Source organism: Musca autumnalis, unplaced genomic scaffold, assembly GCF_047663935.1.
Source record: "Musca autumnalis isolate F117 unplaced genomic scaffold, ASM4766393v1 scaffold_5, whole genome shotgun sequence".
Taxonomy (NCBI): domain Eukaryota; kingdom Metazoa; phylum Arthropoda; class Insecta; order Diptera; family Muscidae; genus Musca; species Musca autumnalis.
The window spans coordinates 27,190,041-27,207,942 of NW_027412088.1; the positions used below are offsets into that span (position 1 = coordinate 27,190,041).

At 33.7% G+C, this 17,902-nt stretch overlaps 1 protein-coding gene across 2 annotated transcripts in view; it reads left to right on the forward strand.

The window, feature by feature from the left end:
- The window catches only part of shn (zinc finger protein schnurri), a 282,408-nt gene that overhangs the window by 158,037 nt on the left and 106,469 nt on the right, over positions 1-17,902 (forward strand). The window lies entirely within an intron of this gene.

Below are 17,902 nucleotides of genomic sequence, written 5' to 3' on the forward strand. Positions count from 1 at the left end.
AAACTTCTCAATAGAATTTGACGAAGCGAAACGTCAAATTTATTATCCTCTGAAAAAGGTTTTCTATTTCTTAATCCACTTGTCTTTAATTAACTAAAATGTAGTTTGACGTTTTAGGTGTCATCCTCTTATTAACAGACTACCTGTCTGCTGCCTTAATTGACAACGTTCTGGGAAATACCCTCAGCGCCAGGAGACACGATGCAACAGGTAGTTGTTACATTGCTAAAAGAAAGCGCCATATAACAGTCAACAACATGGTTTTAATTACCATAACGTTTGCTGTTGTTGTTTTTGCTGTGGACTAGAAAAGGTGTATTATGAAATATTATGACACCTTTGGTTGCGCTCATATCCTCCGGCTAGAGGATTTATAGTAAAACTACAACAACAACAAGCGAACTTGTGAAACAAAGTGTTGTTTTTACACTTCAATGGCATTCTCTTTTGTTTCGAAAACAATTCGAAGAGCAGGTGAAATATATCAAGGAATTTAGAACAATATGGAGAAAAATTCAATATGCTTATTGACCGACGACGAATTTGGAAAATTCTGTAACCTGTCTATATTTAGGTTTGAAAAAAATGGATAAATATTATATAAAATTAAGCAATCTGCTGTGTCCAATCTATATTTCAAAATAGCCCAATACAAATGTTTACTTTCTAGAAATTTGCAAGCGTTTTAAGCCTTCCTCGTATCAAATCATTACCTTCCTTTTCAGAACCCGTTAAATTTATATAATTTTTCCCTGGGTGTTACTCACCCACATAATCAACATCATTATCATATCATCATCATCGACATACCATATCAATTAATATTTTGACATTTTAATACCTGCTAGAGCCTAATTTGTTTTTACTGTTTTTAGTGATTGATATAGTTCTGATAGCTGATTGAGTTTTAAGATTGCCATTTATTTTTGCGGTTTCAAGAATAGACCAGAATAACGATAACGAAATTTATTTTCTGGTGATATATTCAAAAGGGGTCTCCCTCAGCACCACCACAGCCACGGCCACCTAATTTCAAAACGATTTAAAAGAAAGCAACAGCATGTGCCGTTTTGCTATATTTAAAAGATAAGAACAAGAAATCATTCTTGGTGCCAAAAATTGAAAGAAAAAAATCAAATTTCTTTCTATTTTTTTTCTTCAACAAAATGACGAAAACAAAATGAAATGAAACGCGAAAATAATGGCAATGGCAAATAAATTTAAATAAAATTGTTGGCAAATATTTTTGGTGCTACTAAATATAAAATGACGTTTAAATACATGGACTAACTGAGAGTGGTTGAATGGCTGGCTGGTTGGCCGACTGGCTGGCAGGTTAGATAGCTGGCACTGAATGCCAATGGCCAAAATAGCAACAAAACCAACCAACAGCAACAACCTTTTTTATGACAATTTCTTTATTTAGAGTTTGATAAACCATAGAAAAATTTGCACGACTTTTTGTGTTGCTGTTATTTCTTTTTTGTTTCGTTTTTTTTTTGTGCTGGGGTGGACAGATTTTTTTATTACTTTCGTTTTTTTTTGTTTATTTTCTTTTTATCAGCTGAGATTAGAAACAGCAAACATTTGTCGTTGGTGGATTTCCATTGCTCTACAAATAATACAATATATTTTGGCATAAGGTGAGACGAGGCACAAAAGTATCAGCGAATTTTCGATACAACAATTAAGTTTAGATATAGGATCAAACTTACACAGGGACGATACAAAGTACTTTACAATAAGGGCAAAAGGGACAAATAACATACATATATTCTATTTTTAGAACTGTTGAAGGGAATGTTCAAAATAGTTCATATCTAATATTTTGTATTTTATATTTTACTATCTGAACCCGGTGCGCTTCGCTACCCCGAATAAGGTAAACTATATTTTGACAAATTTATTGGTAGGCCAATTTTCGTCACACATTCCAACTTTCATTAAAATCGGGTATATAAAGCGTGTTTGGGTGCATCAAATACATGAAAACGGACGAAAATATATATGGGAGCTATATCCAAATCTGAACCGATTTCAATATAATTTAGAAAATTTATTTCTAGACCCAATGCCGGCACACATTCCAAATTTCATTGAAATTGTACTTACATAGCGTGTTTAATGCATAAAATACAAGAAATCAGACGAAAATATATGTGGGAGCTATATCCAAATCCGCCCCGATTTCAATATAAATTGGAAAATATATTTCTAGACCAAATTCCTTCGTACATCCAAAATTTGGAGACATTATCTGTTACCATTCCTACCTACGATTCTGATGCTATATCCCAGGATCAACGCAGAATTTCAGAAATTTTTATAGCCTATGTTACTTTCAGGCCATGTAGTGATATACTCTTCAAATTTCAGGAAAATAGGTTCAACAGTTTTTGAGTCCATAAACTTCAAACAAACACACAAACACAATCCCACGGCAGCGGGTACTTTCGTACCGGATTGACCCGGAACAACACAAAATCATCGTTCCGACCATCGGCTGCCACCTCAGTGTACATATGTTTGTATTTGTTTCGTTTTTCTGTGTTGGGACTACGAAACTCCCCCGCAGTCCCCTCGGCAACAATCGCACACGCACCCTTTAACACCAGCCGTTCTTGTCCCAATCCCAGAGTATGCAGAGAGGTACAGCGCTGGCTGAGCAGATTGATAGCTCTACGTTTTGCACGGTCAATGAGGACTCCCCTACCAGAATTAGAGGAGAGTGTCACAGTTTGCCAGACATAACCATCGTGTCACCTGGTCTGACAAATGACGTCACCTGGCAACCCGTCATTTCCCTTGGATCAGACCATCTTCCCATAATTGTGTCCATTAGCAGACCACCCGACTTCATCACCTCTGAACGCCGCACATTCGTCAATCATAAGAAAGCTGATTGGCCGAGTTTCAGAGAGTTCACCAATCGCCGCTTCAGAGAATTGCCCAGTCCTTCTAATGTTCGGGTAGCGGAAAGGACGTTCCGAGACATCATCACTGCTGCAACCGCTCGCCATATCCCTGCTGGTCGAATACCCGAAGTAAGACCAAACTTTCCAGCAGATGCGACGGGATTGGCAAATGAGCGACGAAGCTCATCGTGCCAACCCCAATGACCCCAGAGTCAGCGAGCTGACCCTGGAAGTTAACAGGCTGGTCGGCGAGCATAAGCGGAACAAATGGTTAAATCATCTGAAGACCTGCGACATTGGTGAATTGTGGGCAACGATTAAGTCACTCTCGAACCCTGGAAGAAAGGAAGATAGGACATCAGTCACGTTTGGCGGCATTACGTTGACTGACCCGAAGAGGTGCGCAAGTAATTTCAATCAGTAGTTTGCCCTGATGGAATCTCCATGGTAATGCTGAAGCAACTGGATGAGCCGGGATTGGAGTATCTCACTAAAGTTTTCAACTTGTCGCTGGCCACCCTCGTTGTTCCCGAAGTCTGAAAATGGGAAGGGTGGTCCCACTATGGAAGCCAGCAAGAGGATGCCAGCAAAAGTGAAGGATGCCAGCAAAAGTGAATCGCACAGGCCGATTTCGCTTTTGTCGCCCGTAGCAAAGACACTTGAGGCCTTACTCCTCCCCAGTATCAGAATTAGCTATCAAGTTGCCGATCATAAGCATGGATTCCGTAAGCAGCACAGCACGACAACAGCGCTGCACGCCATTACCACATATATCTGTCAAGGACTCAACCAGAGACGACCGTGCGATAGAACAGTGATGGTGGCGCTTGACTTATCAAAAGCCTTTGAAACAGTCAGGCACTCCACGCTGTTTAAGGACATTGAGCAGACAACCCTCCGGCCAAGCTTAAAACGTTGGATAGTCAACTATATGTGTGGACGCCAGTCGTACGTGGAATTCAGGAATAAGAAACCCCGTAGAGTCCCCCAAGGTGGGGTGATATCTCCGGAACTGTCTAACCTTTACCTCTCCTTTATTCCGCCCCCTCCAGATGGCATCGAGATCGTAACGTATGCGGATGATTGCACGACCCTGGCGTTGGGTACCTATCCTGCTGACATCTGTGAGAGACTGAACAACAATTTAACCGATTTTACCACCTTTTTCCATTCGAGGAATATGCAGATTTCCGCCACAAAATCTACAGTCACTCTGTTCACCACATGGACAGCACAGTTTGGACGTGCGTTGAATGTCGTGGTCGATGGTAGCAGAATTCCGACCACAAACTGCCGTAAAATTTTAGGGGTCACATTCGACACTACACTCACGTCATGCGCCCACGCCACAGCTATCTGCGACAAGCTGAAAAGTAGGAACAAGGTCCTCAAGTCCCTAGCCGGCAGCACTTGGGGTGAAGTTAAAGAAACCTTGTTGGCAACATATAACGCGATAGGTCGGTCTGTGGTAAGCTATGCGGCTCCAGTCTGGTCCCCGAGATTATGTCACACGAATTGGAAAAGGATTCAAACTTGCCAGAATGCCGCCCTGAGAACAGCAACAGGGTGCCTCCTCAAATCTTCAGTGGACCATCTACATGAGGAGGCAAAGATTCTTCCAGTAAAGCAACGCAATGGGATGCTTTCGTTGCAGTACCTGCTTGGATGTTACCGTGTGAGCCATCCCAATCACCATCTTGTGGGTAGGCCCGACACATTCAGGCAGGTCAGGAAGAATATCCATGCTCTAGAGGAAGATGTCCAACGATACAGGAGAGAACCCCTAGATCAACAACCATATCAAGCAGGTTTGAATAGCATTCACACGGACGCAGTTACTCGGAGTACATCCCCCATCTATCGCAGCTGACGAGCGCCAGCTGCCACGACAAACCAGCGTAGTTTTGGATCAACTACGCTCGGGATATTGCAGTCGCCTAAATTCTTATTGAGCGGAAATCGATCTCGCCGTGCAAAACATCTGCCCAGTATGCGGCATGGGCCCGCACGACACAGAATACCTTTTCAACTGCCCTGCCAAACCTACCCATCTAACTCCAGTGGGTACATCCCATCGAAGCAGCCATTTTTTTGGAACTGGAGATAGACCCAGAGCCAGATTGAACAGAGGAACGAACATACAAACATAATAAAAAAAATGTTACAACGACATTGTTCTATTTTATATATAGATTTTATATTTTATGTTTTATATTTTGTATTTTATTTTTTATATTTTGCTTTTCAAAATAGTCAGGCTTAATCCCATAGTCGTTGTTTTAATATTTTATTAAAACAACTTTAATTTAGTATTTTTATATTTTATAGTTTATATTTTGTATTTTATATTTAATTTTATATTTTATATTCACTTTTGGCAGTTTTGTTGTGATGTGTGTTTACTTTTTATTTTTAAAGTAAGCTCGCTTAATCACATATTTGTTGTTTTCAAATCTTAAAAACAACAAGTTTTTAAAGTGGGTGTAGTTAAAATTGATTTACTTTAGGGAAGGGCAGAGAATACTAGTTTCGTGCAACGCCACTTGGACTCATCAGTTCTCTTAGTTCTTTGCATTGAAGCAAAGAACTCTTCCCCAATTTTATGACGACTAGAGATATTTTATAGTTTGTGTTTATTTCAGCTTTAGTCCATATTTTGTTGTAATTCAATTGTTTGAATAACAACAAAATATTTTAAAGTGGATATGAAATTGATTAGCTGCGGGCGAAGGGTAGGGAATACTATAGTTTCAGTTGTCACCAAAGAACTTCATCAGTTCCCTTTTTTGCCGACTCTGTATCGATAAACAGGTCAATAAAGCCATCTAGCAAATTAAATAAAATGAGAAATTTGCTGTATGGCCCTAAAGCTGTTTACCCTACAATTTGAGTCGAACTAAAGAATTTCATATCCACCACTGTTTTTATGTCGTCTTTGCTTTGCAAAGAATACGAACATAGGAGTGTTGCTTCAATAAGCGGGGGTAAAAACAACAAGAAAGTTGTTTTTGCATTACACATTGGTCAACAAGGCCGTGCTGATGCCTATTATTGTTGTTGGCGTTTTTTATTGTTGGACTGCAGAATTTTACATCTTTGTGTTTATTTCAGCTTTAGTCCATATTTTGTTGTAATTCAATTGTTTGAATAACAACAAAATATTTTAAAAATATTAAATAAAAATAAATATTTTAAGTTTATAATTTATATTTATAATTTATAGTTTATATTTTATATCTTAAATTTTATATTTTATTTTACATATAAAATGTTATGTTTTATATTTTATAGTTTATATTTTATATCTTAAATCTTATATTTTATTTTTTATATTTTATATTTTAAATCTTATATTTTATGTTTTATATTTTATAGTTTATATTTTGTACTTTATATTTTAAATTCTTACTTTATATAATATGTTTTACATATTATACATTTTATATTGTTTAATTTAAATATTTTAAATTTAATTTATAGTGACAATGTGGACTTGTTGACCATTCCATTCAAACTAATTTTAATTGTTTACTTTTTTATGAAATTTTGAGTCCAATTGACGCCAATTACACGATATGTGTAATTTTAAACGAGTTATCTTTGAAACGTCACACCACATTCGATGGGTGTGAGTAATGGAAAAAAATTACAAGCAATCGTAATTACATACTTCGTATTTGACATATTTTTTCTTATTTATTTTCTTGAGTCAAGCGATCGAGCTTTAGGGCTTGATAATTTGTATAGAGTGGTGGGGTTGGGGGATTGTTGTTAAAAATTATGACGCCCATATCGTATTGATGTCGTTGTTGTTTTTGATACAATGCGATGATGTTGTAATCGACAGTTATTTTTTCTCCGTTTTCTCAAATGCCCATTACAGTAGCTAGCTTGACATTATTTACACGCTTATTAAATTGTGGTTGTGGGTTGTTTTATCAATTGTACGTATCTTTTTGCTGGCTTGTAACTTATCAAATGTTGATTGAATACGAGTATATGAATACATGCAATTTTACAATATTCAATTATTGTTGCTTGTTATTACAAGGTAGAGCGTTTTTTGGGGTTATCGTGTGTGTGATTTTTGGTTTTTTACGGCACAAGTTAATTGGACTTTGAACGTCTTGTAAAGAAATTCTAATGAGTAATGAGTGTAATAATATTAGGGATAAGGTGTAAAAAACATAATTTTTAATCTGAAATGTTTTGGTAGCTACATTTTATTTTTAACACAACATTCTATAGTGTCCGAAGTATTAACATACATAGCTTTCATTTTGCGACAGTGGATTTGCTAATAGTTTAAGGTTTTCACCTTTAGTTATTGGTTGTCCTTAAGTTTTCCGAAAACCCACCTACATCCTTTGAACCAACCACTACTTATTCAGCCGCAAGGTGACAATAAATGTCACATTGACTGACGTCTATTTGCCTATTAATTAATCAAAGAATTTGAAATGAAATTTTCAAGTTCTAGTGACACAGAGTCTGCTGTTTAGTTTCTCACCCACAAGGCAAGCTAAATGGAAAAAACGCCCAGAATTTTCAATTAACCATTGTTGTCGTCGTCGTGAGGTTATTATTGATTTTTCCAATATTTTTAAATTGACAAAATGATTTATGGCAAAATAAAGCAAATCGAACATGATTCGGGTTTGGGAACATTGTTCTATTCAGAGTAAATTGTCCAATTAGTGTTGTTATCATTATTGGCCCAGCATAAAAAGATATTCGATAAAAATTTTTCTCTACCGAGTGATATCAAACGATTTTGTTGTGATTTTATATAGTTTTCTTTACGACTTGATTCCAATGTCTAGAGCTTTGTTAAGTGTTTTATTTATCGCTTGTTTCTCTAAAATAAAGATAAAAAATAAACTTTGATTTTTGTTGATAAAAACCAAATCAGCTCCACCTATACACCTTATCATTCAAAAATTCTCACATAATACTCTTATCTTAATTAAGCGTCCGACAATGTTTATAAAATGTTAAAAATATATTTAATAGATTTTTATTAAAAAAAAATATTTTTTTATAATTTTTAATAAGACGTATAAAAATATTTTTAATAATAATTTTAAAAAATTTTAATTAAACAAATTTTTAAAAATTGCTATAAAAATATTTTTTTATAAATTTTTTTATAAATTTCAATTAAACATTTTTTACAAGTTGTAATTAAAATTTACTGATCGCTACCAATATCATGATTTCATCCCGGCGAAGGGTATTATTAATTGGCTTTTCAGTTTTTGAAATGATGATTTTTTTAGTGAAAACCTGAACTCTTTAAGCATTGAGTATTCTCATGTTAATGAGGATGATGCTCACTTTTCGGCTTTCCCAAAAAAACACCAGAACAAAATATTTGCAAGCTGACAGCACGATTCAACTAAGAAATCATCGATTTCTGTTAAGTTGAAATAACATCAGCACAGTTACCTGTGAGTATGTTGTTGGAATTTTATTTACAAAATTCCGTTTTGCGCATGCCTTCGCTGTTTTTTGTTTGTTCTGTTTTAGTTGAAGATTCAATCATATGATTGTCTAAGTCTGGAGTATTCCCCCATTGGCTTAACTTCATCACTTTCCTTTTTTTTAATTTAAATAAAAAAATAGACAAATTTATTTTAAAAAATATATTTTTACCATTTTAAGAAAATTTTATTAAAAAAATAGTTTTTTTTATAAATTTTAATTAAAAAAATATGTTTTACACATTTTAATTAAAAATAAAAAATATGTTTTTATAAATGAAAAAATATGTATAAATTAAATAATTTAAAAAATCTCTTTCTAATCCAAATATTAAAAACATAAAATTAAAACTTAGAAAAAAATCAAAATTTAGCTAGGAAAAATAAAAAGCTTAATTTTAAAAATATTTTTGTTTAAAAAATTATACAAATAATTCTAATAAATTTGCATTAAAAAAATATTAAAAGTTATGAACGTTTAATAAAACATACAAAAATATTTTTATAAATTCCTTTAATGGTAAAATTTTTAATAATAATATTTACTAATTTTAATTAAAAACATTTTTTAAAAATTGTTATTAAACATTTTTTATTATTATTTAATATTTAAATAAAAATATTTTTATAAATTCTTTTAATGGTAACATTTTTAATAATAATATTAACTAATTTTAAATAAAAACATTTTTGTTAAACATTTTTTTATTATTAATTAATATTTAAATATTTAATTTAATTAAAAATATATTTACGAATTTTAATATTTTTAATTATTTTTTTTATAAATTATATTTTTTTAAATCTTAATTCAGATTTTTTTTTAATTTTAATTAAAAAATAGAAAAAATTATTTTGTAAAATATATTTCTGTTATAAATTTATATTAAAAAAATATTATTTTTCAAATTTATTTAAAAATAAATAAATTTGTATAAATTAAAAAAAAAATTATAAATTAAAAAAATATAAAATTTTAAACTAAATAATAAAAAAATATTTTTCTGATTCAAATATTAAAAAAATAAAATTCAATTAAAAATTTAAAACAAATCAAAATTTTAATTTGAAAAATATTAAGCTTAATTTTGAAAGTATTTTTGAATTGGAAATCGAATTTTAATTAAAAATTTTAAATAAAAACTATTCTTTATAAATTTTGGTTTAAAACATATATTTTGATGAATATTAATTAAGATTTTTTTAATTTTAATTAAAAAAATATGTTTTTTATAAATTTTTTATTCAAAACATAAAAAATATTTATAATAAATTGTTATTTAAAAAAATACTTTTTTTAATTTTTAATTATAAAAATAAAAATATTTTTATAAAATTTTATCATTTATAATATTTATAAATTTTAATTAAATATATGTTTTAAAAATTTTAATTTAAAAAATATCAAAAAATGTTTTATAAAGTTTATTTTTGTAAACCATTTTTTTCATTTTTTTAATTTATAACAATTTTTAATTTTTAAGTAAATATTTATTGCCTTTATAATTAAAACTGCTAAAAAATATTTTTTATACATTTTATTCACAAAAATAAATAAACATTAAGCAAATAAAAAAATAGATTTGCTAAATTAGTCTACAAGACGCTGGGGCAATATTTTTGAATTGTAAACTAATATTTATGAATAAAAGTGAATTAATAAAAAAAAAAATTAAAATTAATAATAAAATATTTTAAAAATATAAATATAATAAAATATTACATAAAGTATTTATAAAAATGTTTTTTAATTAAAAATATATTTTTTAATTTATAAACAATATATTTTTAATTTTTTTTTTTGTTAATTAAATATGACTGTAGCACAAGAAAAATATATATTTTGTATAAATTTTTTATTCCAAATTGAAAAATGTTTAATAAACCTTAATTAAAAAAATATTTTTTAAATTTTTTTTTTAAAACGTTGACATTTATAATTTTAATAAATTTTAATTATTTAATTTTTTGAAATAAAATTTTTAAAACATATGTTATTTAATTTCTAAAAATTATTATAATAATATAAACAAAATTGAAAAGTTTTTAAAAATTTTTAAAACATATTATATAATTTAAAAAATAAAACTAATTTAAATTAAAAAATATTTTTAATTAAAATTAAAAAAATATTTTTTAAACAATTTCTAATTTTTTTATTATTTTTTTTAATTAATAAATAAATATGAAGCAAATCAAAAATATATTTTCTAATTTAAAATTAAAAATATAATATTTTTTCACATTAAAGAATTTATAAAAATGTTTTTTAATTAAAAAAAATATTTTTTAATTTATAACAAATATATTTTTATTTTTTAAATTATATATGACTGTAGCACAAGAAAAATATATTTTGTATAATTTTTTTATTCCAAATATAAAAAACATTTTAAATTAATTCTAATTTAAAAAAAAATATTTTTTATAATTTTATACTTTAATATATAAATATTAATAAATTTTAATTGAGCATATGTTTTAAAAATTGTAATTCAAAAAATTATTATAATAATATAAACAAATTAAAAAAGTTTTTATAAATTTTTAAAATCTATTATATAATTTAAAAAATAAGACTTATTTAAATTAAAAAAAAATATTTTTAATTAAAATTAAAAAAAAAATATTTTTTAAACAGTTTATAATTTTTTATTATTTTTTTAATTTATATTTTTTTTATTAAAATATTTATTGTTTTTTATAATTGAAACTTATAAAAAATATTTTTTAAATTTTTATTACATAAATAAATAAATATAAATATATTTAAAAAATAATATATTTGAAAAATAAAATTTATTTAAATTTAAAAACAAATAATTTTTAATTAAAATTAAAAAAAAGAAATATTTTTTAAACCATATATGTATTTTGTTTTTTAATTTATAATTTTTTTATTAAAATATTTCTTGTTCTTATAATTATAACTTATAAAAAATATTTTTTATAAATTGAACATGGTGGCGTTTTTATTGGGATAGCTGATACAATTTTGTTTTTTTTTTTTCAAATTAGTCTGGCTTAATCCCATTGTTGTTGTTTTAATATTTTAAAACAACTAAAAACAACTTTAATTGCAACATAACTTCGGTGGATAATATCCACAAACAAGAGACCCTGTGGCAAGGATCGAAACTAGTATTCCCTGCCTTACCCTTGGCGAACAGTGCCAAACTTTTTCCACTAATAAATTAGTTGTGTTAAAATATTAATACAAGAACAATGGTATTAAGCCAGACTATTTTGAAAAAAAAAAATATATAAATTTTAATTACAAAAATAAATAAATATTAAGCCAATAAAAAATATATGTTTTGAATTAAAATTAATAATAAAATATTTTTTACATTAAAGAATTTATAAAAAATATTTTTTATTTTGTTTTTAATTAAAAAATATTTTTTTTATTTATAACAAAAATTTTTTCTATTTTTTTAATTATATGTATATGCAAAACAGTTCAAAGTAATAAATATGAATTAATGATACATACCCCTCTGCCTATGACTGTAAAGCAAAAGACTGGGCGTCACAGTACGTCAATCTAGTCCTCCCCCTATCAGAAGTCCCTTTTTGCTAATTTCGCTATTTAATTGCATCGTAGTGTATTTTAAAAATTATATGAGGAAAACAAAGATCACAGGAAGTGCGACAATGATCTTGAACAGGATGCTAGTTGGGGGAGGTGGAAGTATGGAAGTAACACCATAATGGAGCCAGTCGTAGCTTTGATTTTGCACAATGCCAAAGTTGTTGTTAAAATACAACAAAAAGATAAACAAGTTTTACTTGCCAATCAATGTATGGTCACGAATCTGAAAAAAAAACCAAAAAACTACAACAACAAGTATCTTAACAATGCAAGATGCTACAGCGGCAGAAGCTGCCTGGACAAACGTAACGAATACATCAAACACCGACAAAGTGACGACATTTCATGTGAATGGTAGCAAAAAGAAAACAAACAAAAAGCCAACACACATCATTTAAACGTGCATTTCAAAGACAAGAGATCACCAGCAAAGCTTGGCTAGTAGCTACATACACCAACACCAACCAACAAACCCAATAGCTATCGAGACGAGACGAGACAAGACAAGTAGAGTTCAAACAACGACAGCTGTATCATCTATTGCAGGCACTTTTTTGCCTTAAATACCGAACCTCTGCCCCTCCATCAACAACCCTAGATTCACAGAGACGTTTCATTCCTTGCTGCCACCTTCCAGGTCTTTCGGAACAACAACATTTTAGCAACTCATTGATTATTGTCATGATCGTTTTTTTTTTGCCGATCACCTGAATTTTAAATCTTCCTAACGTTGTTATTGTTGTTTGTTGGCTTTAAGGCTTGTCGTCATCAGCTTTGCCAGATTGTTGTCTGCGCGCCCCTCAACTTTCTTCTTGCTGGCTGTGCTCTTTTTATGTTTGTTTATTTTATTAGCAATATTTCTACTCTTTTGTTTTTGTTGTCTTTTTTTTTTTGTTACTGAAGATCATGAATCAATCGAAACCTGTTTTTCTCGCTGTTGTTTGATTCACAGATCGATCAGTAAGGCACGAGAAAAAGTCAGTAGCTCTGGGCAACTATTGTTGCTGTGGCACCAGTTCCACCACATTACTACCTCCCCCTAATCGCTTAACTTCATTAATATTGCGGCGATCATCATCACAGCCATCATCATATTTTACTAAAGGCGCGTGTGCCAATCCCAAACGAGGTTGGTGTGAACATTTTGGGGACTGAAGGTTCGGGAGATTTTTTCTTAATTTTGGCGTTTTGTTGCAGCAATTTTGCTCCCTGGTAGCGCTCACGACCAAGTCTGAAGGTACACGTATAAAATTTGCCGCAAACTAAATTGAGTTTTTGAGATATAGGGGAGGGGGAAAAGTTCCTCTATACTATTTTCCACCCTCTATTTCCCAAAAATGCAATTTACTTTACGGCAAAGTTTGTACGTGTGACTTCGGACCAAACCTCCAAACACGCCCAATGGTAGAGATGCCTCTCTGAGAGAATTACCACCAATAAGTCTTGTCCTTCTCCTAACAAACACTTCACGTGCAAAACAACTTAAGCAACTAATAGTCCGACTGCCTTCAAGTACCTTAATGAAATCCCATCCCATATTTTGCTAAAATTTTAATGTCATAGTAAGGGCATTCCGTCTGAATATGTCTTCAGTCCGCAGCCATGCCACAAAATGTTGTCTCGGATAGGCTTCATACTTTCAAAAACGCATTCGAAGAGTCATGCACAGTCAGTAAGAAACCCAGAATCATGCTAAAGCGGAAGTCTGGGCAGTAAAGTACGAATGTAGCGTCAGAAATAAATTCACACGCCAACTATCCCTCCATCTATCAGCAGCACGCTCCCGACGAAGTGCACTGCACCGCCTTATGTCGTCATCCTCATCGTCAAGTATCCTACTGTAATCCCACATCGCCCATCCATACGTTACATCCATATTGGCAAGAACTCTGTCATCGTAGTATCGACATTCCATCAGTATATGGCTCCAGTCCTCAGCCATTCCACACACTCAACTCCATCTCAAAAAAGTATCTTTCATTCAAAAATTCAGTAAGAAACCTAGACTCATTCTAAAGCAGAAGTCTGGACTGTATCGTAAGAACTTAGCGTCAGGAATAAATTCGTACGTCACTATCCACCCACCTAGTCAACAAATTATCGGCAGCTTGCTTGCGATGAAGTGCACTGCATGGTCTAACGTTTCTATCCACCAGATCGGATGGAAACCAGATCGGCCAATTATCCTCAACCCGCTGCAACTCACGCTTCAACTTGTACAGAATATCTCTAAATCTTGCTTCCAAATCAAGTGCAGTGGAGTGGGCACAGACTATCACGCACGCACAAAAGGACTGCTCAACCCCCAGTCAATCCACCAAACCCCTCTGATTGTTTAGACAACTGTTGTCAACTTATTCTTCAGGCGATCATAGTTATGCGTACTTCACTTGAATGTAGGGCGGGCGGTTATGGACTCCCGCCATCTTAACATCCTACCATAGCCATGACATGCAGTATATGCTTCCAGGCCTCAGTCATCCCACACATATAATTCTGTATCAGACATACCTCTTACATTCAAATACGCATTGAAAACGCCATACCCTGTCTGTAAGAAACCCAGACACATGGTAAAACAGAAATCTGGACGGTCCTACGTTCATACGTAGCGTCAAGAAAAAAATCGTACGTTACCCTTCCTATAGTACTGTCCAACCACCTTTTCCTCCACCTATTAACAGCGCGTACAGTACGATGAAGTGTACTGCACCGCCTAACATCCACGTATCCATCCTATCAGAAGGCCCGCACCAATCATCCTCTACCAGCTGCAGCCCATCCTTCAACTTGTTCAGAACGGATATGGCGTAACAAGTAAATTCGTACGTCATCTTCCCTCTGTCACTGTCCTCGGCAGCACACTGCCGATTGGGTGCACGCAGCATCTAAGATCTTCTTCCCCCAGATCAGAAGTCCCAGGTCAATTATCCTCCACCAGATGCAACCCATGCTTCAATTTGTGGAGAAAAGTCCTACGACTCGCTTCCAGATCAAGGACACGAGTAAGACAGGCAGACATCGTAACATGACGACCCACTAACACACAGTAGTAGTTTTCGGCCCAATATATGACACGGGCAAAACACAGACAGTTCACTAAATCTTCTGATCATACCGGCAACAGTTATCAACTCATCCTTCAGGCGATAGGGAAGTCCATTCTCTCAGCCATAGTTAGACGATTTGATTAGCGCACCTTATGTCGCGTTCACCACCTCTAATGTGGGGAGGATGGCCAACATACCTTTCTGCACCATTAGCAACGTATTGTCACCCGACACCTCAAAAACCACCCTGTCTCTCCAAACCCCTACGATACCCGAGACCTGCTCACCTTCAATCATGATAAGCAGGTCCTCAGCATGCTGACAAGAATTCATCAGGAAGTTTCAAATAAATGTCCCACAGATATATCCATGAAGGCAACTTGGCTTCATATCTACCCATACGGTCTCAAAAGCTTTCGTGATACAAACCCTTCTTCCACCAAAATAACTAGACCAGAAAACAAACTTCTGACACATGATCTCGGACAAATTCGCGAGCACGCTATTGCAGGAAAGGAAGTCAAATGTGCCCTTGAAGTCCTCAAATATGCCTAGGACATTTTTGGCATTTGTCAGGCTTATGTACATACAATGTATTTTGTCACCCGCCACTCATAACCCACTCGGTCACTCCAAACACCTACAGTACCCATGACACCACGACACTCCAGTTCGACGCGAGTCTCACCTTCAATCATGATAAGCAGAACACAAGCATAGAAATCTTGAAAGTGATAGCTAACTCCGGCAATCGAGAATCCATCATGAGGTTTCAAACAAATGCTTCAAACAGAGATCCATTCAGGGGCAGTCTCGTTCCACATTTTCCACATCGTCTTAGAGGCTATCATAAATAACTAGACTTGAGAACAAAGTTGACACATGATGTCTGACTACTTCGCGAAGACACTATTTGTTGTTGTAACATCGCAACATTTTCGTTTGTATGTTTTTTCTAGTTATCTGGTTCTTCTGTGTCCAAATTCAATAATTCTGCAACCTAGGCTGGCTCCGTCAATATAGTCTCAGAAGAAAGCCGAGTGAATTTAGCTTGGCAATCAAACAAATGCATAGTTCGTGCGGTCCCATGCCTCATGCAGGGCGTGTGTGTGCTGCATCGACCGGATCAAAACAGGGCTAAAACCACTCGTGTTTGCCTTGGCAGCTGGCGTTCTTCTTCTACGATGGATGAGGGGTTATTTCCGAGTACGGCATTCACACAGTACCTTTGTACTGCCTTCGCAACTGCATCAGTGCGAATGTCATTAAAATCGGCATAATAGGCTTGTTGATCTAGAGGTTTTCGCTTATATCTGTGGACTTCTCTCTGCAGATTATGAAGATCTCTATCGAGGTGCAGAGGAGGTGAAAGCCAGATTAAGATGTTGACAAGAATGCTGATGGCAGTAACACCCAAGCAGGTATTGCATCGACAACATCTTGTTGTGTTAATGTACCGCTAAAATCTTCGAGAAGCCATCGTGGTGCAAAGGTATGCATACCCGCCTTGCACTCAGAAGGTCTGCGGTTCGATTCCCAGGCCAGGCAACATCAAATTTTCATCGGTGGCAAAATACCCCTTGAGTAATGTTGGCGACATTTCCAGAGTATTTCAGTCATGTAAAACTTCTCTACAAGTGGTGTCGTAAGACACGCCGTTCGGACTCGGCGATAAACAGTAGGTCCCATATCATTGATCTAATATGAATCGGGGCGCACACCTTGAAGTGAGAGAAGTCTCCCTTGTCCCTTGTGGGAATTATTATTAAATGTTCATCTCGTCATGAAGATGATCCGTCCACCGGTGTCATGGGAAGGCTCTCTGTTGCAGTCCTCAACTAGTATTCAGACAGGTTTGAATGTTCTTCCACTGCGTAGCGCTAACATTTGCATACTACACTGGCAACCCATAATTCACCAAAGACTAGCCTGTTGCTTTTCAGCACCCCAGTGCTGCCGGCCAGCGACTTAAGAACCTTTTTCCTGCTTCTGATCTTGTCGCAAATAGTTGTGGCTTTCGCTGACGACTTAAACATGCTGTCGAACGTTACATTCAATATTTTGGGGTAGTTGGAGGTCGGAATCAGGACACCATTGACCAATATAGTCATCGGGAGCATTTCAGTCGTCCAGGTGGTGAAAGTATGACATTGGCTTTAGCGGCAAATATTTCCATATTCCTCATATGGAAGAACTGCACTAAGTCAGTATGTCATCGACGATAGGAGCTGAAGCCAAGGTCGCACAATCATCCGCATACATTACGATCTCCATGACATCTGGAGGGTGTGGAATTTCAAAAAGTTAGAGGTTAAACAGTTCGGGAGAGATTACCTCACCCTGGGGGCTCTCAGTATCACTACACGGCTCTTTGACTTATTTTGTTTGAATTCAACAAACGACAGGCGTCCACACATATACACATATGGTTGATTATCCAACGTTTCAACAAGTAAAAAAGTATCAGTCGGTTTTGCCGACAGAGATATACCATCAGCCTGTGTATATGAAACAATTTTTTCCCAAAATACGTATGCATTTAGGGTTTTTTACAAATTTTGGGCGTTTGAACCGACAAAAATGTTGATTAGGATTAAAGATCAAAAGTTTTCGGAGGAGATACTAAAAGGAATGGATCGACATTGACCGTTATGGAAGTGGATCTCCAGCCACAACATATGGTGCCATGGGTTTTTACACCATTCGGGCTGTTTGCTCAGGAAGTATGGACTTGCCCCTGAAAAAACGTTTACCGTCGTAACTGAGGCAGCGAGCCCAAGGTGCTTCAACAAAAATCAAAGTAATTCGAGCGCAGGTCTTAAAGTGAACTTATCCTAATTTTGTGTGGGAGGTACCGGA